The sequence below is a fragment of the Myotis yumanensis genome, unplaced genomic scaffold (genome assembly GCF_028538775.1).
Source record: "Myotis yumanensis isolate MYYU_CA2020_CCGP unplaced genomic scaffold, mMyoYum1.0.hap1 SCAF_4, whole genome shotgun sequence".
Taxonomy (NCBI): Eukaryota; Metazoa; Chordata; class Mammalia; order Chiroptera; family Vespertilionidae; genus Myotis; species Myotis yumanensis.
Window position 1 is genome coordinate 84,956,386 of NW_027223755.1, and position 22,987 is coordinate 84,979,372.

General features: G+C 38.2%; 1 protein-coding gene and 1 non-coding gene across 7 annotated transcripts in view; both read left to right on the forward strand.

Annotated features, from left to right (window-relative positions):
* The window catches only part of AUTS2 (activator of transcription and developmental regulator AUTS2), a 1,107,415-nt gene that overhangs the window by 563,421 nt on the left and 521,007 nt on the right, over nucleotides 1-22,987 (forward strand). The window lies entirely within an intron of this gene.
* On the forward strand, nucleotides 5,978-6,082 carry LOC139009592 (U6 spliceosomal RNA). The gene has a single exon (XR_011471329.1). It is a non-coding gene; the product is annotated as a U6 spliceosomal RNA (small nuclear RNA).

Consider the following 22,987-nt stretch of genomic DNA (forward strand, 5'->3'; position numbering starts at 1 on the left):
TAAAGACATCTTGGAGCGTGATTTGTAGATGGTAATGGAGTTTAGGACATACTACTGCATAATCTGGCTCCTGGGCATATTGAATGTCTCAAGATCAAGGAAGGTGATTATGGCAGGTGCAGGAAAGACTTTCTGACCTTCCCTAAAGTGGGTCATAAAACCCTCCTGTGAGCAATGCCCTTGCTACATCCAGAGGAAAAGAGCTTCATTATCTCTAAAGACAGAGGAACTCAAAGAGGGTTCTGAAGGAATAGGCCTTGCTACACTTCCCCACTTTGCGACACTTACTAGTAGCTCATCCCTTTCGTCCTGGGCACTTTTCTAGGACTTCCCACTCTTCACCAAGCCTCTCATGAAACTGCCCAGGTTTAACCATCTCTTTGGTCTCTATTTCCCTATGAATGTTCCTGTGTCATGTAAAACTTCAAAATTAAATAGATTATATGCTTTTCTCTTGTTAATGTCTTTTGTTACAAGACCCCAACAGAGAATGCATAAGAGTAAAAAGAAAATATAATTTTTCTCCCTCACAATTCTAACAATCACAAAGGGACAGTAAAAGGCTGGGCACTCATCTTACTCAGAGCAGCGGTTCTCAACCTGTGGGTCGTGACCCCTTTGGGGGTTGAACGCCCCTTTCACAGGGGTCGCCTAAGACCATCGGAAAACACATATATAATTACATATTGTTTTTGTGATTAATCACTATGCTTTAATTATGTTCAATTTGTAACAATGAAACTGGGGGTCACAACATGAGGAACTGTTTTAAAGGGTCGAGGCACTAGGAAGGTTGAGAACCACTGCTCCAGATGTTTGGGACAAATGACAAAAGCCAGCAGAAGGCAAGAATTTTGACCAACCCAGTTTCTAAATCTTTGTCTGTAATGCCCTGTCAGGAGAGGAAGGCAGCTCTGGCCGGGTTGCTCAGTTGGTTGGAGCTCTGTTCCATACACCAGAAGTTTGAGGGCTCGATTCCTGGTGAAGGCACATGCCTAGATTGTGGGTTAGATGCCTTGTCGGGGTGTGTACAGGAGGCAACCAATGGATTGTTTCTCTCTCACATGGAGAGAGAGAGAGAGAGAGAGAGAGAGAGAGAGAGAGAGAGAGAGAGGAAAACATTTCTCCTTGGACTATCCTTTCTAAATTCAGATTAGCAGGAGAAAAACTTTTGTAATAAATACATTTATACACTTTTTTCTTGGTAATCTATGACTTGTTACAGGGGCCCCAGCTGAGTATTTAGAAGGGAAATGGGAAGAGATATTTTTCCACCCTAGCAGGAGTCTGTTTATTCCCTTTCATTGGGACTATTAGAGAGTTTGCCTTCCCTCATGTATTTCCTATCTGCTTCACGTGAGATCTTCTATATTGTGGCAGCCTCGGATTTAATGATCCTGGAGTAGAGTCACAACATTGTGGTGAAGAGTGAGATGATATTAGACGTTTAGGTGGGATAATTATAAAACAAATCAGATCCAAAAGTTCTATCTTGTAGAACTTAATTTTAAAAAATGTAAATACAGACATAAACCAGTTTTGTTTGTTTAAACTAAAAGGGTCACTCTCTTGGACTTGGGATACCTAGTTTTGAGTATTAGATTTTATCCAAATAATTTAACAACTCTGTGTCATTAATTTCCTCATCGGTAAAGAGAAGTGACATTTATATATATATATATATATATATATATATATATATATATATATATATATATGGCTAATATGCTAAGTGTCCCTCCAGGTAATGACATCACGCAGCCATGCCCGGGCTTCCTCTCCCTAGCGAGGACTAGCCTCCTTGCAGTTTCTTCAGCCCAGGAACACGACTTGCTTTATAGCCAGGTAGAAACATTTACACTTTAACCAAATGTCTGTGAAGCGTTTTCCCGTGCCTCATCTCATATGATCCTCACAGAAGTCCTGGAGTAGGTAGATAGGAGACTCGGTGGAATCCTATTTTCTTTTAATTAGCTGGAAAATGAAGATTTAGAAAGCTTAGAAACTTGACCTGACTGAAAAGAAGTAAGAAATGGTGGACCTTGAAAATGACTTCAGGTTTTCTCACTGCACAGAATATAGTCAAACACTGCTACAGTTAAATATTTTACCCTTTGTTCTCCCTACATGATCTACAATAATAATCTGCTTCATGTTGATATTTACTGCTGTGTTGCTGACAATTACCTGAAAGAGAAGTTGAGGTGCTTCACTGGGCTGGAAAAAGTTTAGCTAAATCAGAAAGCAGGTCTAAGTAAGCAAGTTTATTCTACATCTATAAAAGGCTAAGTTGACTCGCGCATGTGCAGTACAGATGAAGTTCTTGCTGGTGCCAATCACATGCATGTATTTCGATCTGTCATTGTTGATCATGAATTTGGTTGACACTTCTATTATAGAGAAAGGGCGAATAGCAATATTAAAATATTTCTTCTAATTAATTTCCTTTTAATATGCATGAATTCGTGTACCAGGCCACTAGTATTAAATAATGAAAATGTAAGTACTGCTTTTGCATCAAGTGCCAATTAACTTATATGGTATTTAACTTGCTATTGTAGAAGTAGTACTGTAATAGTATTCAATTTGGTTAATCATTTTCTCAGTTGCTTTCTTTATGGGAGCCATCTTCTGTGTCTATTTATAGTCAAGCCATCCCTAAGACTTGACATGGCAAGAAAAATCCCACAGACCAATATTATAGAGCCATTATCTGTTCTCACACCCTGCTGACTTGCACAGCTGGGAAATCCCCCACAAGTTTGCATGAAGCACTCTCATTAATTAACCATGGACTAAGGGAGGTTTCTTCTAACTGTTCCCTGGCCAGAATAGGTTACGGCCAAAGAAAGCTTCACCAACACTCCTATAATGTTGTTCTATCATTTTGTAAGAGTTGAAAGAACTGATATTCTAAGAAGGAAGCAGAAGTATCTATCCCAGTTTGGCCAATAAGGGTGGGTTTTTGAGAGAAATTTCAAAGAGTAAGGTTTTCCTTAAGAAGAGTCAGCATATCATTTTCACACATTACTTCAATATACTGGTGATTTGTTAGTTTTTCAATCAACAAATTTTCCTAGATTTTTTTTTCTGGAGACTATATTCAAATAAGTATAAGTACTTATGCCTGACCTCAGGATGAAAACCAACTGGTTAAATACCAATAAAAAGATGATTATCCACAGAATGTAGAAAGTAATTCCCAAACTAGCAACAGAGGAGGCAAATACTAAGGCTAAAGGGAAAAGTCCGTGCAGAAGCTGGGAAGGCGTCCCAGGAGCTCCACCTCCCAGAAATGAGCTCCACCTCCCAGAAATGAGCCTTTCTGGTTCTGCCCTCCATTTCTTCTGGAACTGAGGCCCCGCATCATTTCTCTCTGGCTGCGTCATTGTGGATTGTGTGCCTCTCCCTCTACATGTAATTCTTGTTATTCTTGTTAGTATTCCCAGGTTTTAGGACAGCACCTGAACCTCATGTATGGTCAATATTTACTTTTTGAATGATGAAGTAAATGAAGCAAAGAATCTTATATACAACTCTCTTCTTAACTAGACAGGGGTTCTACTGTTTAAAGTTTGAGTCTTTTTCAATCCTCTATTTTTTTGGTCCAAAGGCTGTCTGAAACCAAAGAAGAAAAAATTCCCTTGTATTGATATAGTAGCTATAGACAAGAAGCACTTTCAGAAGTTAGAAATGTGCCTCTGAAGAAACCAAACTCAGGGAAAGTCCTGTTCTTATAATCTTAAATTATGTTTTGTGACTGAGCTAGATGCATACCTGGATTTCTTTGGGTGCTTCCTTTCTTTCAGCCTATATTTTGTCATAAGCTCTACATATTTCAGAATTGTTCATCCTAATTATAATCTATAGATGAAAGTGAGATAAATGTGCCTTTCCCCAAATGTGACTATTAGATGCTTTTGAAATACTGATACATTGTATTATATAGTTATTTATGCATGTCTCCTCTGTTAGATTTTAAAGTTCTTGAAATAACGTTTTATTTATTTTTGTATTTCCATTGCTTAGCAGAGGATAGCATGTAGTAGACCCTTCATGAATTGCTACTCACTAGTGTTCTATGGAAATTCATTTCAACACCTGGAGCATTGTTCTTACCCATTAGGGATAGCAAATAATTTGAGACATAAAAGCCAAAGGTTTTGGTTTGGGCCCAGATGACATTATACTGCTTTTCTGATCTTGATAATAAAATCAGTGCCTTTTTGAGGCCTTTTCTGGTGTGTGATGCCACTTGTCTTACTATTTATGATGGCAGAAGGATATGTATCACATGCAGCTGAAGATCGAACAGCTTATTTAATTGTGGATTGCAAAGAAAGAAGAGCTGAAGTGAGGCCATGTTTTATGCTATTTAAGATTGAAATCAGTCATTTCTTGTCATTCTACTTTTGGACATCATAAGCTTTCAGAAGCATTAATAACCTAGACTCAGGCCTCTATAGTTTAAACTTTCAGGTCTGTCCATATGTGGAATCAATTGATATATGATATGAGTTTTACATTATTCTCAGACTATGTCATCACTAGTAGCATTAGTGGTGCTTTGCTCTGCTGGCCTTTGGGAATTGGTGTGAGAGTGAGGGATCTAGACTTAGAGTTTAAGAGCTTATTTGAGCCAAACTGACAATATTTGCCAGGGAGTTAAGATCACAGATGCTCCAGAAAATAACAGTTTTGCAGTTTCTTTTATGGATTTGAAATTAAGGAGTGAACATAAGGAAGATTACGTGGAGGTGGGAGAAAGCAAGGCAGGATGGGATTATAGAATAGTTAAGATTATTTGCTGTCTTGAGGGTGTTCAAGAGGGTTCTGAAAAGAGGCATTTCAAAGGACTTGTATGCATGCATATCAGCCTAACCAATGGACACAGACAACAGGGGGGTGAGGGCATGAGTTGGGGGGGGGGGGTAATAGGGGGATAAGGACACATATGTAATACCTTAATCAATAAAGAAATTAAAAGTCAAAAACAAACAAACAAAGAAACAAAAAACAAAGGTTTGTTAACCTAAGTGCATAGAAGGAATGAATGGGTCTTGCTTAAGGCAAAAATAGGCCTTTTACTGAAAAGTTATGTGCCTGGGGCATGACTTCCCACCATGACCTGCCCAGTCAGGAGTTGATGATTTCTTGCAGCACTCCTTTCATGTCCACACATGTTTTCGACAATGAGGATTTCCAAAAGAAATACGGTCTACTTTGAAGGAGATTATCACAGGACATATTTTAGTATGGATTGGTCCTACCTATTAGAATGAAATTTTAGTATTGGTGTTGGCAAAAAGTAATTTCTTAGTGGCTTCATTTATCATAGTTGAGGTGCATTATCAATACAACTATATATAGATTGCATTTTATGGGAATTGTGGCCTGATATCTAAAAAAACTGAAAAGGCATTTCAAAGATGCTTATTTAAGCATTTCTATTGGCTTAAATAAGAAGTGTTAGGAAGGTTTGATTCGGTCTCTTTTCTGTTTAAGATAAGGTGTTTATACTCTTGTCAAATTGTTTTTGTGTGTGAGCTGGGTATTGCTTATTAATACATTTTGACTTTTTAATTATATTTTCTTACTACCATTCCTCAACATAAATTGCCCAGATATTGCAAAGACGGATGGTGGTAATGAAAAGGATTTTTAACACTTATGAAACACTTAAAATGTATAATTATAATAAAGCAATTTTATGAGATAGGCACTCTTATTATCCGTGTTTTCCAGAAAAGGAAACTGAGGCACCAGAGGTTAAATAACATGCCAAATGTCTTGTAGCTATTAAGTGGTTGAATCAGGATTCAAGCTCAGGTGTTATGGCTACATAATCCATGCTCTTAACCACTAATCTATGTACCGCCTTTGCAAATCTGATTTGGACTTGACAATGAATTTAATGGAAGAGTAGGAGATTAGTAGGGAAGCCATTCCAAAGAATTTTAAAAATATACGGACATGGGCTCATTTCAGCAGAACATACACTAAAATTGGAATGATACAAAAAAGATTAGCATGGCCCCTGTGCAATGATGACAAGCAAATTCATGAAAAATTCTGTATTTAAAAATATATGATAAATATCACATGATCTCACTCATTTGTGGACTATAATGAACAACATAAACCGATGAACAAAAACAGATTTAGAGACAGAGAAGCATCGATCAGATGCTCAAACCTCAGAGGGAAGGTAGGGGAAGGTGGGGGTAAGGGGGACAGGTCAACCAAAGGACTTGTATGCATGCATATAAGCATAAGTGATGGATGTGGACAACAGGGAGTGAGGGTGAGGGCAAGACTGGGGGGATGAGGGGACAATGGGGGGATAAAGACACATTTGTAATACCTTAATCAATAAAAAGTTAAAAAATAAAATAAAATAGAAATATATATGGACTTGGGAATATAACTAGTGAAAGTGAAGAGGTTCCATTCCATTTTTCTGGTAACATTCTAGTCTTATCATGATAGTCATATATGTAGAATAGTGTTGAGGATGTTTATAGTTTAAGAATACTGCCAGAACTGGTTTGGCTCAGTGGATAGAGCGTCGGCCTGTGGACTGAAAGGTCCCAGGTTTGATTCCGGTCAAGGGCATGTACCTGGGTTGCGGGCACATCCCCAGTAGGAGATGTGCAGGAGGCAGCTGGTCGATGTTTCTCTCTCATCGATGTTTCTGACTCTCTATCTCTCTCCCTTCCTCTCTGTAAAAAATCAATAAAATATATTTTTTAAAAAATAGTGTTTATTGTTTTTATGATGGTTTTCAGGGAAACTTTAAGAAAATGACCACTTTATCCTTGATCTAAGATATCTTAGATCTTATGGATCTATGGAAATAAACTAAGATAATTAAGTACCTACGAATCATTTATTCTGGCTTCTGATTGAGATGTTTGCATGAATATTTTCCCTTAAGACTTGTCTTTCAGGTGCATATAGACTGAATTATGCTTAAATATGCACGTGGTCAAGGCTTTCCTCTTTGATTAAGAGGCCATCTTGTGAAAAATTAGACAGCAATAAAGCAATAATCTTAGCCTTGATTTTCCATGAGGGAAGCTTTATCACAGCTGCTACTAATTCTTGATATTAAAGTCATCTGAACTTATTATTCAATTTAATGGATTCTTAGACTACATAAATTTCAATGGGCTCTTCTGTTGATATCAAATATCTACTAGTAAGAAACAGCATGTGTATTAATAAGACAAAAAGGAAGAATATAGATTGTAGACATGCTCAACTGGACTTGTTTTGGAATCACACCAAAGAAAAGGAAATTGCTCGTGCCTGTGCCAAGTAACTAAAATATGTTTTTGTAATATTAATGGTGGTCAGCACTCTTGGGCCATCATTACTCCTGCCAGAGTGACTTTACTGTTTCTCCACTAAAGGGAGGGGTCTAAAGCCTTGAGCATGTAATAATTTACTTGGTAAAGTCCAGGTTTTTGATAAACAAGTCATACTAAACCCTACCCAAATTAGTTAACAAGTGATAAATCTTACATTTATGTCCTTATCCTCTTACATTCATTAACATTGGTGATACACTGACAATTATTGAGTGCATATGTGCCAGGGACTTGCTAAGTGCTTTTATATGGGCATATACATATTTTATTGAGGCTAGGATTATGATTCCACAACTGCTGCTTAATAAGAGCCAGCCTTGAAAGGCCAAGGATTTTTGTTTTTTGTTTGTTTCTTTGTGGACTTTCTTTGTTTTGTTGTTGTTTTTTTTTGAGAATTTTTGAATTTGTGCCATACTGACAACAATTGCCAGAAAGCAAGGGATTGAGAAAATACTCCAGAAAATGGCAGTTTTACAGCTTATTTTTATACATTAAAAATAGAAGGAAGAAATGTGAGTGGGACATGAAATCCATTGCTGGTAGACTAGGGGAGTGAGAGAAAGAAAAATGGGAGAAAATCTCTAGGATTTGATAAAAGGCAAAGTGGAGAGACACATACTTCTTTTACTTTGGTGGGTATAGGATAGTTAACATTTACAGCACATAGAGATGGTATGTGGGCAACAAGACAACAGTGAGGTCTTGTGCTCTGGTGCCCGCTGTGCCTTTGCGAGATCTGAAAAAGAAAAATCTAACATTTTAAAGGTATGTTATCTTTCATGCACAAAGACAATAGATAGGCTCAATTAAAGTAAAGGTTAACCTTTGTCAAGGAAGCGATAGGCCTAAGGAAAGGCCAAGTTTTTTAGAGAAGGTCTTCAAGGCGAGAAAGGAGGGCTGCTGCTCTGAGAAGGGCCGGGAGGCTGCAGGGATGACAGTGCTTTGAGATTGGAAATGCAGATGAGATCTCCCTGGTGTGGGAATAATTATAGACATATTTTGAGGGACAGGGGGAGGGGAGGGGCAGTCTCCATCAATAGAGTGGACATTAGTTGGGTTACCTGTAATTCTGTCTGAAATAAGGAGCCCATCAGTTGTGAGCTTGAGAAAAAGAATTGTAGGGTTTGCTGATTATACCCTGAATTTGAAGAATGATAAGAACTAAGCCCTATATTTTCTTTAGAACTTTCTTAAGAACTTTGTATGAGGCTGGCTCTTAATATCTTCTAAATATGAGCTGTGTGCCCTGTTGTTAGGGAGTTCCACCGTTTCCTAGCCTGTGGACATAAATGGGTGTTTTGTTTCCTTTATTATCTAGTTACTAGAGGCCTGATGCACGAAACTCGTGCAAGCTTAGGCCTTCCTTCCCCCAGCTGCTGGCACCGGCTTCCCTCCGGCTGCTGGCAGACACCCGGGACCCGGGCTTCCCTTGCAGCCCTGGCTTCGTCCAGAAGGTCATCCAGTCTAATTAGCGTATTACACTTTTATTATTATAGATTTGTCTAAAAGTGTAGAGATGTGTTTCTCTATATCTCTAGGAAAGGTACCTAAAGGAAATTTCAAGTAAGCCAAAGATTTTCAAAAATTGTAAGAGTTATAGCAAGAACTGCCAGGATTGCCCAGCACCGGTGATTACCCAGAGTAACCTGGTGAAAAGACTATGAGTAGTATGTTCCGAAGATGATGTCAGTGCTGCAAGTGGAGAGCTGACCGCACAGGCCCACCCTCATGTCTCAGGAGAGTCTGCTTCTAAATGACATTACCAATTCTACTTAGATGATAATGAAGCAAAATGATGTCAATCAAAAACCAAAGAGGGACATCCTAAAACCCAAAGTTAATACTGTATATAGGGTATTCAAGAAAGAAGACAGGAAACACCAGAGGAAGAAGAGAGCTGGGACTATAGTATTTTGTTACATGTAAGCCAATTTCCCTTCCATGACACTGAATTTTGGCCAGACTTTATTTGACTACTGATTTCCTCAAGAAGGAAAGATTCTTCGGTACATAAGACTTGGAGCCAGATTAATACCATTTGGGATATAATCATTATATATATGTGAAAGGTTACTTTGCATGCTTGAGTCTCAGTTTCGGTATCTGTAAAATGAGTATAAACATAGCTGTGAGATATTAACCCCTAGAGTGCCGGGGAGCCCGATTGCGCTCCTCCTGTCTTTTGCCAAAAGTGCCCGGAGCGCTATCAAAGCTTCGAAATGGCGTCTGGTTCTAAGTCTGCTTTTATTAGTGATGATGATATTGCTAAATATGTCAATGTAGTAAAGGTTTCCTTAAGTTTCTGAATATGTAACTTCATTTACTTGCGATTCATAATTGTTTTCCTAAACTGCTGTAAAATCAGCAAAAATGCCTTGGCAATTTTAGCATAGTTCCTAGGATATTGGTTGGCACTCAAAGGGTTAAGTTAGATATATGCAGGGTTCCTGGCACTTAATAGTTGCTTGTTTTCTGGCTTGAGCATCCTCAGAGATTCTTTCGTTCATTTCTTGATACTGAGGGAAGGAGGAGGAATTATGACATGTAGATCACCTGGACTTTTCAGCTTTTTGGAGGTGCTGATCCCTAGCCACACTGAGTATGCTGTTCTCCATTTGTTTTCCATCTAGTGCAGCCACCCTCCACCGAGCAGTGTGTATCAGCCTCAAGGGGTTATTTGTTCCTGATGCAATGCTGATTGTGGTTTGAGGTGGAGCATGTCAAGGGTGAATAATCGCTGACTGGCTCATGATGTGTCATTAATATCTTTCAGATTGTTTATGTAGTGATATCTAGATTGCTTCTGAGCACAAGAGACTGTAGAGCGAAATGTTTCTTATGTACCTAACAAAACTCACACAAAGAAGGAACATTGTTCTTCTAGCTTGGCACCCTTTTCTGATATCATTTCCCTTTGCATTGTCTCCCATACCTGAAGCTGTAGCCAGAGATATGGTAATAAGTGTTGATTGGCATTTAATCAGATTAAAACCTTTGCTTGGTAATGCCTACTGCATTTTATTTTTGTTAAAGTGGATGTTTGACTGCAATGAGAAATACTGTACATTAAAGGGGTTACTCTTGTTTTCTTTTAAATATGATAATTAGTATTAAAACTCTCTCTTCCCTGCCAGTTGGCTCATCTCATCTGTAGCAGCTGTTGGAAATTCCTTAATTGTCTATTGCTTACTCAGCTATCATTTCACATAGTTCCTCAATGTTGCATTTTTGCTGGATCAAATTCTGACCGAAAATATGCTCATCTCACAGTCTGGGCTGGACTGAGTTCTAGTTACCCTATTTCAGTAACAAGGTAAGCTATCATTGGTATATTATCAAGAGGTGACATTTCCCCGAAATCTCCTTGGAGTTGATTATGGTAGAAAAGAGCATTTGGTGGAACCTTGGGAGGCCAATTGTGTTACTTTTCTTTTTATTGATGTTTGAATTCTATTTAACCTAGCATTGCCTTTTTTATGCTTCTAAAGCAATAGGAGTTTACTATAGGATGTACAGTATATATACTTTTGTATAATGTCATAGCTTATAATTTTGTCCAGCATGAAGAAAGGGAACATTTTAACCATAGCATTTTCATTCCAGTGTGTTTAACCATTTCACACTTTGTTCAGTGTATCATCCTTTATGTTAATATATTGTAAAATTTATATGTAAGTAATGTATATCCCTGAGATTAGATGGTCTGTTCTTTCCAGAAGCATATTCTTCAAGCATTCAGTTTAAGTGCAATACATTATCGAAGCCTTATTGAATTGGCTTTCAGATACTGTGCATTTGGGTAGTACAATGATATGCCACATTTATATGAAGCTTCCATAATGTGATCCACTACTTTCCTAATGATGTGAAAGCTGGTAATACAAGCCCAAATTTCTGTTTATGCATCAGATCACCACTCTTTATATCTTATAGCCATGCATTGCAGGAATGTTTATTTTTATAGTTTAGAGTGACTTTGTCATTTTTTCTTGATTCAAAGTACAATCATAACACAATTAACAAATTTATTCACGTTTTTCTGCTGCAATATGTTCTTGTCTCCCATTTGAATAATTGCAACAGATAATTTGTAACCATTTTAATTATCCTTATTTTATTTTAAATCGACAAATTTTTTTCATATAGAAGAGACTAAGGAAGTGGTCATTGGTTTCAGACACCTAGATTTTAAAACACTTGCTTTAAATAACTGTGTGGTTTTAGTTACTCTTACTATAAAATGGGACCAGTAAACCCTTACACAAAGTGATCTTGAGAAGGTATTGTGATAGTAACCCATACATAGTCGGTTATAATAAATTTTATAATAGGCAGTTAAAAATGCTGTGTTCCTTCCTTTCTTTCTGTTAGGAAGAATGTCTCTTTTATTGATTATACTTTTGCCTCAAGAGGGAAAAAATCCCCGTTCCATATAACATTTCTTAGGAAATGCATAAATTTAGTATAGGCCTTCTAATTCTGACAAATTAGAATATTGATTTTGAGTTTGTTGCTGTAAATTTGCCAAATGAAAGGAAAGTTTTATGCTACTCCTTTCAACTCACTTCTGATATATCTTGAGCAAACAGAGTCTGTATTTAATAGGAGTTTGCTAATTGGAAAGCACTACTAACTCAACACAGATGTAGAAAGTGAGAAGCTGAGAGGAGACCATGGAACTAAGAGAGCAGGATAAAAGCTGCCACCGCATCATGCTCTCAAAGACGAACTTGAAACCATACGAGGCCTTCGTGCTAATTACCTTTAGCATGTTTAAGCTCTCACTTCTCACTTGTCAGTGTAAAGACAGGAAAATCCTTACTGGTCTGAACGTGTTACACTGCAGCAAACTGAAAGCTGAAGGCATAAGTGGGCTCTGAAGGCATTCCTTGCACCAAGACTGTTCCAAGTGGAGTATGGGCAGATGGGCTTCTAATGTAGGGAGCAAAATGACATGGAGGGGAATCATGGTGTTAAAGGGAGGCTCCTTGAATTTGATATCATCTCACTTCTTCTGTGTGAATGTGAGAGTTCTGGCCCACAGTCAAAAAACAAGCAACATTTGAACCCTAGAAAAACCACCATTAGATATTAGTGTCAATCTGAGAAAGCCAGTAAGTGCACAGAAAGGAGAGGAAGAAAGTCAAATGATGAGAATGTGAGTAACCCAGTGGGATTCTTTTTCTTTAAAAAAACACACACAAAAAAAACATATAGCCCTAGCTCAGTGGTCGGCAAACTCATTAGTCAACAGAGCCAAATATCAACAGTACAATGATTGAAATTTCTTTTGAGAGCCAAATTTTTTAAACTTAAACTATATAGGTAGGTACATTGTTATTAACTTAATTAGGGTACTCCTAAGCTGACCTTTGCTAAAAACGTCCTCAGTCTGATTGAGGTACATTCGCTGAGGTCGACCCCTTCCAACTCTCCCATCCACACTCGTCTTGTATACTTGCTTCGTCTATCTCCTTTCTGAAAACCGACTTCTGCGCATGGGCTACGAAGTTTCATTCGCACTGTATGTGCGAGCCCGCACATGGTATTTTGTGGAAGAGCCACACTCAAGGGGCCAAAGAGCTGCATGTGGCTCGCGAGCCACGGTTTGCCAACCACTGCCCTAGCTGGTTTTGCTCAGTGGATAGAGTGTTGGCCTGTGGACTGGAGGGTCCCAGATTCAGTTCCGGCCAAGGGCACATGCCCCGGTTGTGGGCTCAATCCCCAGTAGATGGTGTGTAAGAGACAGCCAATCAATGATTCTCTCTCATCATTGATGTTTCTATCTCTCTCTCCCTCTCCCTTCCTCTCTGAAATCAATAAAGAAATATATTTTTAAAAAATAAAAATAAATAAAAAATTTAAAAACCACATAACTCTTTTTTAAAAAATTGAAACAGTGATGTACTCATACAATAAATTCAGATAGTATAAGGTATATAAGGCAAAGTGCAACATCTCTCTTATTCCATGTCACCAAACCCCTAGTTCTTCCGGGGGGATAAATGGTGACAGAAAGAGCCTTGACTTTGGATGGTGAACACCTAGTGGGACTCTTAGTTTATATTGTAATCATCAATGGCATCCCACTACCCTTGTTTCCACCTGGACCACGCGTGGCTGAACTAGACCTGCTGGTGTGCGCCAGACCCATGGGCCCTAAGCTCTGGTGGCACCCTACCTTGACAGAGTCCAAAACCTACAGGACCCGGAGCCCTTCTTGGCTGCTTGACGAGATCTTAATGAACATATTCTCTTCATGTCTGACACTGAGGACAAAGAACTGCTTTTGAAGACACTAATGAGAAATGGTTATAAGTCCATGAAGTAAAAATGCAGACATATGTGTATCTTGAACACAAATACTAATAGAAACTAATACCTAATGAGCCCTTACTCTGCACCAGGTACAGTGCTAATATTTTACAGAATTGTGTTTAAACCACGCCATTGCCTTCTAAATGGCACCGCATTTTATGGGTAGAAATCTTGGGGATTAGAGAGGTAGAGTAACTTGCTCAAGGTCACATACTACCTGATTTCAGAGCCTAAATGAAGAGCTCTTTTTTAAAAAAAATCATTGATTTTTGCAACAAAACAAAACGCCAAACACTGGGGAAAAGATTAAAAAACAAAACAAAACACATTAATCCCTATAGAGCGCACTATTCAGATTAAACTGGCCCAGCATAATTTCTTAACATGATAAAAGCAGGCCTGTGCCAGCCGCGGACTATTTGAGATAGGTTTGTCTCTGAGGAAGGCAGCATAGTGATTCATATAACCTACTGTCAGGTTTATTTAAATCTCAGATCCAACCTAGAGACTTCACTTTAATAATCTTTTATTATTTTCCTGTGTATTCTTACGATTTCTTCCTTCTCTGTAAAGAATATTGCTCAGCATAATGAATTCAGTTAGTGCTAAGCTTCTTCATGTCTGCATTTAATATTCAGAGTACTTTCTTCTCCTTGGCCCCCGATTTACCAAAATCTGGCATTGTGCTTAAAAACCAAACCAACAAAAAACACACAAAAAACAAAAAACGATGACAGGGGACCATCTCTGAACCTGGAAGGTGCCCGTATCAGATTGTAGTTTGGTGAATATAAGCCTAATACCTTGACAAGACCCCACCTCCATTGATCTGTCTTACAGTCCACTTCAGCTACCTTTTAGACTAACCTTGGCCCATGTGCCAGTTCAAGGGATATTGGCCAGGGCTAGAATGCTACATACCCTGTAGGCAAGGGCCACAATGGGGACTTTGTTTCCTTGAGGGAAGCTGATGGTGCTTGTTAGAGTTTATTACTACATGTCTGCTATCTCTTCCATCCCAAGCCAGTCAGGTGTTTTAACTTTGAAGATAACAGTAACTGTCTTTAGTAGGAAAATCCAGGAATGTTTTGACCCAAAGATAATTTAGGAAGACTTGTGGAACCTAAAGCTAAATGTCAAATGTAATTAAATGTTACTGTGGTGCCTTCCCTTAAGAAGAAAGCTGCTGAGTTCCAGCCTGTGTTAAGAGCTATTTGGATTAACTATTTTGATTTCCCTCATTATGTAAGAGGCATAATATCAGGCAGCACAGAAATTGTCCCTGGGCAGTGGGGAGGTGTTACATTTCAGGAAATAGCTATAGTATTTATTCAGTCTGACTTTGGACCTGGGTTTCTCAATACTTTCTCTTGAATTCTCTCTCCACATGGGTGGGACCCTGGAGGATAGCAGGAATGCCAATTTAAGGTATGTGTAATCTTTCTAAAGAAATTAGCTTTGAAAATAGTGAGTAAACTCTTTCAAAAAGTCCTTCCTAACATTATCGAATGGGAACATTTCAGTAAGACACTGTTGTTAACATTAATGCTAAGGCTCAAGAAAAACACAAAATTACATCTCTCCATCGAAGGATAAAATGAAGCCTTTCGTACAGTGACACCTCCCTCTGGAGATCAGACTCATTTTAAAGACAAACCCAAATCAGGACCAGAGTAACCCTTTTAATAGGAATACTAAATCTACCAAGGAATAGTGGGAGAAAGTGGGAGTGTTCTGTAATCCTTGTTTTTGACCTCTAGCAGCACATCCCAAATACCTTATGAGTTTCTGGAAAGGTGCATTTTCCTCGTGCTTCCTTATTTTCTCTCTCAATCCTGAAATACTCTGTGGGCAATCAATTTTAGAGGTTTTTCAAGGAAACCAAAACTTGGCTTGTCTGCTGTTAACTACTGCAAAGTGTGAAGATCCTTCCGTTCACTGCTACTGCTAAAGGTAATAAGGAAACACCTATTATTGTCATTATCCTGAAGAAAGAAGCTCCGAGATTGGTTTAAGTGAGGTTGCTGTGCCCTTGAGAAAGGCAGGTACGAGACAGTGATGAAGGTATGGCAGCGGGAATGAATTCTCTCTCTTTCATCAGATTAGCCCCCCTCCCTTTTTTTTCTCTCTTTTCTGTAGGAGGAAGATGTGGAGAGAAGAGCTCTGATCTGTTTAGGGAAAAAGTATCACAACCTATTAGTTAGAACCGATGAAATTGAGACAGCTTCAGGGACTCCATTAAGTGTGTGGTGTTTAGGCAGACTGTGTCCCTAGGTAAGGTGTGCTGTTGAGGAGGAGAAGCACAATGAAATAATTGGGCTTGAGAAATCAACTGGGCTTCAGCGGCCTCATGTCTCCTTGTGGGGAATGTGGAAGGAGATAACATTTTTCTTCCCCTCCCCAGCACACCTCCCTTCTTTCTTTTAGCATAAAAGCCATACTGAATAAAGTAGAGGAGAATTTTTTGCTGAGTCCATGGACTGCCAATAGATTTTGAATAATAAAAACAATGGATATAATTAAATTTAATGTGGCACAGGCAGGATTCAGAGCGTATCACCTTGGAGCCATTTCATGCTAGGTTATTCTCTAGGCATCTGGATATTTGGTTGCAGCAGCTAAATGAAAATCATCCAGATTTGATCAGTAATGGCAGCATCTACAGGGACATGTATTAATGTCTTGATGTCTCTGGAATTAGGCTCTTAAATAAAACATCATTCTCATGCATTTATTTTCATTTTAAAGGAATAAATTGAAATCAGCAAACAGTGAGAACTAGACTGAATTTCCCATCAGGACATACTGATAGGCAAACTTTTGGTGTACTTTAGTTGAGGGCATTCTCATGAGTTTAGGTACTACTAGTGCTCACCAGCCTGTCTATCTCTTGAAGTTAGAATGGTTACAGCGATATTAAGTCCCAGGCTCAGATAGTCATCATTGCGCTCTGAAGAAAAAAGGTTTAAGAAGCTGGCTTCTTGCCCTAACCAGTTTGGCTCAGTAGATAGAGCGTTGGCTTGTGGACTGAAGGGTCCCAGGTTCAATTCTGGTCAAGGGCATGTACCTTGGTTGTGGGCATATCCCCAGTGGAGGGTGCGCAGGAGGCAGCTGATCGATGTTGTTTCTCTCTCATTGATGTTTCTAACTCTCTATCCTTCTCCCTTCCTCTCTGTAAAAAAAATCAATAAAACATATTTTTTTAAAAAAAAGAAATTGGCTTCTTTAGACTCAGCATACATAATGATAATTATGGCTAATAACAAGAATAAATAGAAATGTATAGCATTATTCCTGCTAGTTAAATACTTTTTCTTGTGCCAGACTCTAAATTAGGTACTTTATGTTTGTGTGTATACACGCACACACTCTCTTAATACACATTTGCCATATGTGAAAAAAGCCCTGCCTTTGGAGTCAGAAATGGTTCTTATTTCCATCTGCTACCTATTACTTATTTGTTCTTGAGCAACAAATGTACCTCTTTTAACATGTTTTCTCCAAAAACTGAGGGAACTATACTAAATAATTGCTGAAATTCTTTCTACTTATAATTCTTTGTCTTCCCACACACACACACACTTTTTATTTCTAAAATAACTGCACAGTGCTAGTTTGAGGATATGTATATGCATGTACATGTATGTCCACACATCTACACATTTTAAAATAACACCAATTATTTTCCCATATTTTAAGTTTGTATTTTCCTTACAGTTTATCCAGATTGATGCAACATGGTGGCACCCAGACCTCAAGGAAGTATATGTTGCAGTTCGAATAAATAAAAATGCTTTCTCCTGGTTTGTATTTTCAGAATTATAAGTGTATATGATTGGATATCGGTAGGGGAACACTACTACATTCAGTATTTTAAACCAGTCCTCATTACTGTATTCCCACGTTGTTAACACCAGGTTGCTTGCCCAGATGTTCGTTGTGGAACTGCAGGCTGGAACGATGTGGTCTGTTCCCTCCAGGAGCTCATTTTCTTTAAACTCTATGAAAAATTTGAATAAGTAATGGAGTCAGCGTTTACCATACTAATAATCCATTTTTGCATTATTCATCTTTGGTCAAGACACACACACACACACACACACACACAGAAAGAGTGTGTGTGTACGTGTGCACATGTTTCCCCAGAAGTAATGGGGTGCTCTGTGACTCAGTAAGAGACCCTGTAGAGCAGGATGTTGTAGCTAGATAAGAAAAGCTAAGTTTAGAGGTTTTAGTCCCCTAGAATTCCTTTTGGTTAATTGACACCCCCCCCCCCCCCCCCACACACACACACACACACACATGCTGTAATGTATACTCTTGAAAGGTAGGAACCTTCTATTTATCATTGTATCTCTAGAGCCTGTCACAAGCACTCATAACCAGTAAACATTGAATTGATATATGAGATTTCCCTGATCTTAGAGATTAAATATTATCCTCATGGTCTACAGGAATGAAACATCCACATTTATACCATAGTAATGATGTTTCCATATTCTGCCACCTAGGGGTTTAGTTTTTATTTTAGATATTCTGCACTTATAGAAATCAAGACTAACTCTTTAACATTTTAACTTCATCTATGTAGCAAATAAAACAGATTATTTGAGTTTGGTGGTCGTGCCCATCACATTGGTTTCAACACTGTATTCACAGTACATAACCTAATAAATATCTACTGTGTGTGTGTGTAATCTAATAAATATCTAACTTTTTTGTGTGTATGTATTTTATTTTTATCACATCAAACCTCAGATTTCCTCTGTGTGTTAATCATATTTGTGACTGGTTGTCTTTGTAATAATATAGTGCAGTGATGGCGAACCTATGACATGCGTGTCAGAGGTGACATGCGAACTCATTTTTTTGGTTGATTTTTCTTTGTTAAATGGCATTTAAATATATAAAATAAATATCAAAAATATAAATCTTTGTTTTACTATGGTTGCAAATATCAAAAAGTTTCTATATGTGACACAGCACCAGAGTTAAGTTAGGGTTTTTCAAAATGCTGACACGCCGAGCTCAAAAGGTTCGCCATCACTGATATAGTGTCTGTTGTCTCTGCTAATCCGTAAACTCCATGAAGTTAGGTACAATGTCAGTGTGGTATGTTCTAGAATTCCCTGGTCTAGCATGGGCTTGGCACATAGTAGAGACTCAGCAAATATTTGTTTCAGAACATATGTAAGTAGCAAAAGCCAGCTTTCCAGTGTTACACATTGACAACCACCATCTACTAGTAAAACCATGTAATTTCTGATATGCACACTCAGCATCCTCATTCAGTAAATTTGTGGAATATCTTTTGGGTGCCAAGTGAGACAGAAAGCTGGATGAGCTACAGTTCATTCCTGACTGGGGCTCATGATTTGATGGGCAAGAAAGGTATATACAAAAATGTGTATACTCTTGAACCAAGACACTTTGGTTCATGTTTCTCTAGCTCATAAGATTTTGAGTTTGTAGATCAAGGAAGTAGCCATCGTTAAAAGGTTGGTAAACCATAGAAGCGGTGTGATATAGAAACATTAGGCAGGATAGTAACATATCTGAGGTGGAGTGAATTCAACCATAAATAATTACAACTACTAATACTAACATTTATTCTTCACTATTATGTGATAAGCACTATCCTAATCACTTTGCATACATTGTCTCCTTTAATCCTCTTAGTAATCCCATCAGGTAGGCCCTGCTGTTAGCTCATTTTGACAATTTAGGAAATTGGTTAGGATTTGAACTCAGGCCTTTGACTAGTGCTCTTGGTCACTACAGAGAGGTACAGACACAATAAAATAAGCTTTAAAAGGAGGGAAACATTAATTCCTGCTGGCTATCTCAGGGAAGACTTTCTGGAAGACATGGACCTTAAGGGATAAGTCATATTTTGAACTGGATATGTGCGAGAGTCAGAGAATTCTAAAATACTAGATTCAGAACAAGAAAATTTACAAGCCATCTGTTCCCAGCCCCAAATTTGCAGGGGGAGAAAACTGAGTTCTGTAAGGTTAAGTAACTTGCTGTAGGACATATGGCTAATTAATTGGCATTAGAGCTATTTCCTAACTTCTCTATCCATGTTATTTTTCCGCTATTATGCACACTAGCTCATGTTATGTCTGGTTTTTATTTCGCTGATTGGAAATGGAGACTGTCTAGCATATCTTTGTAGGATAGATAGTAAGTCTAACCAGGAAAGGGTCAGGACAGGCATGGAGGAGAGAGATACTCGAGGTATGTGGAGGGAAACAGAGATAGGTACGTATCTACCTATCTATATACTTTTTGCTAGTATTTTATTTTGACTAGCAAAATAAAATATTTTGCCTCTGTTTTCTTCCATAAGTACATATAGACAATTGGGAGTTGAGAGAAAAAATACAAATGAAAACTTAATAAGAAAAAACTGTTTAAAATTCTATATGGTCTAGGATAACGTCCCACAATGATTTCTTAGCCTGCTAAGTAAGTAACCTGGGATATTTCTAGTTCCCACTAATGCTTAGTAGCCTTTGCTCTATCTGCCACTTACCTGCTCACAAGGACATCATGATAATAAAGTGAGATAATCTATGTGAATGTACATATATGATAGAACTGCAAGATACTGGCCAGCTTGTCTCTTCCCTAGCCCTAAACTTTTCCTTCCCTCAAAATATATTACCATCATGTGGTGTTGATGTTGCTTAGTTGTTTCAGTAGCCAAATTGTTGGGCCAGATTTCCACACTGCTAAACAGTCAATTTGGGACTTGTGTAAATACTCATTGAAAAACGTTTATTTTGCTCTGAGTACTCCCTGTTAATCCTCTTCTTGTGTGGCATTCTGTAGCTGGGGATTGAGATGGGTTCTTTTCCTATTTTTTTTCTTTGTTTTTCTTAGCAATTTAAAATAAAATGGAACCTTTTCAGTACAGTCTGAATCAGCACATATTCACATCACTTGGGTGTAGGCTTTTTATAGACCAGCTAGAAGATTACAGTAATTAGCCTGTGCATTTTCTCATTAAAAAGTCATTAGTGGAGGCTTTGTTCTTTTAAGATCTCCCAAATAAGGTTTATTGCATTGCATTCTATCATTAACAGTCTATTAGGAGCCAGATGTCTTATATAGGTGTGCAGAAGCAAGGATTGCTTTGGACTGTCATAGATCAGTCTGAATGTTTAGTTGGGGTAGGGTCCTGCTTTGTGTGCTACCAGTACTAGTACCAGTCCTTTCTCACACTGTCTGCTGGCGGTGCCACACTCCTTCAAGTATTTGGGCATCTAACAAATCTAGACCTATTTGAAAGAATAAGAGTGTGCTCATCTGCACTAACATGTTTCCCTTAGTATCTTAGTAAACTTGTGGATGATTCAGAAATTCAATGAAGAAAATCACTTGATTTTCTACTATAATCATATGAGTAGTGTACAGGGATGAGAATACAGGTTTTAAAATCAGACCACCATGGGTTCAAATCCTAGCTTCACCACTTACTTATATAACTTTGACCATGATTATACTTAATCTTTATAAACCTCAGTTGTTTCAAGTGTAATCTGGAAATAACAATGGTACTTACCTTATATGAATGCTTGAGAATTCAGTATAAAGCATTTGGCACTATTGGGTGGAATATGTGATTTGTTAATATTTTATAATAAAAAGTATGTGTATATTTTTATTTGTATTCCCATTTTGTTATTCATCTTTCCCCTAATTTAAGAAGTCTTAACATGAAATTCCAAAATAAGTAAAAATCTAAGGAGTGGTTATTAATATCATTAAGTGGCTTAAGACAGCTTTCTTTAAAAAGTCACTTATATGGTACATTGGAAGTAAATTCACTTGTCATTTTAACTTTTTTTCTACTATATACAGTGACCAGCAACTTGAAGGAGCAAGTCAGGAAATGCACATTGATTGCCCCCATTAAATTACTAGATACTGATTAAATAAACTGGAATAAACTGCAGCATTGCAGAATTCCAAGGGTGGTTTGTATTTTTGTTTTTGTTTTTTAGCATTGCAGTATATTCCAGGGATTTTTTTTAGACTAATTGTATGTCATCCTGTTGTTATGGCAAAATTTAGGTTAAGTCAGTCGGTTAAAGAGTACTTTTATTAAGTACCTACTCAGAGTCAGGCATTGTTCTTTGTGCTGGGACTATAGCGCAGAATAAAAAGAAATCCCTGTTGTCAAGGGGCTTACATTCTAGGGTAAAGATAGATAGTAAACACGTAGAGAAGCACATGATTAATTCGGATGTCTGTGAGGCCATGGAGATTGTAACTTAGGGTAACGTGATCGAGTACCAGCGGTGAGGATCTAGTTAAGGGCCGAGGGAAGGGGAAGCCTTTTGGAGAATAGTGAGAGGGGTATGTGTGTTCCAAGCAGAAGAATGAGCTAGAACAAAGCCCCTGAGACACTAACAAGCTTGTTGTGTCCGAGGGACAGAGAAAAGGCTAGTGTGGCTGGGATTTAGTATTCAAGGGGAGAACGTGGAGAGAAAAGGAGGCTGGCTCATGCAGAGCCTTTAAAGGCTATGAGCAGAAATTTGGCCTTAATTCTGGTTGCAGTGGGAAGTCCTTGGCCTGTTTTAACCTGGGGAGTGGTGCTGACTTTTCCTCTGGGGAAACAGTCTGTTGTGTGGAGAATGGACTGTGTGCTCACTGTGTGGGAGCTAGGAGACCACCTTGCATGGTCCAGGAGAGAGAGTGGTAACGTAAAGCAGGGTGATAGCAGGGAAATGTTAAGTGGTTGTATTTAGGCTTTATTTTGAATATAGATTTGACAGGACTTAAGGTAGAATGGTTATGGGATGAAAAAAAGAAAAGAAAAGAAAAGAGAAGGAATCTAGGATAACTTCCAGGATATTAACTTCAGCAAGGGATGACTGTGTCATTTGTAGATAGAGGGGAAGATTTTGTGGGGGTGAATGTGTAGGGTGAGAAGCCGGGAATCAGTACTTTTGTTTGACATGTTATAGCTGGGTCTCCTAGGAAGAGAGTGTGAATAAAGCAGAGGGCTCAGAAGAGAGTCCCACGTACAGAGCTGGTAGGAAGGAAGACCAGTGAAGGAGATAGAGAAGGAGAAGTAGGAAATGTAAGACAAGCAGGGACTACGGAAATAGAGAAAAAGGTGTTTCATAAATGAGCCATGTCTGTGCTATGGAGAGGTTAAGTAAGATCAGGACAGAAATTGTTCATTCATTAATTAGAAATTTACCTTTATATTGCTCCTTTAATGTAACCCATTAATGAAACAAAATTAACCCACTATAGCCAATGTGTCCCTTACACAGGGT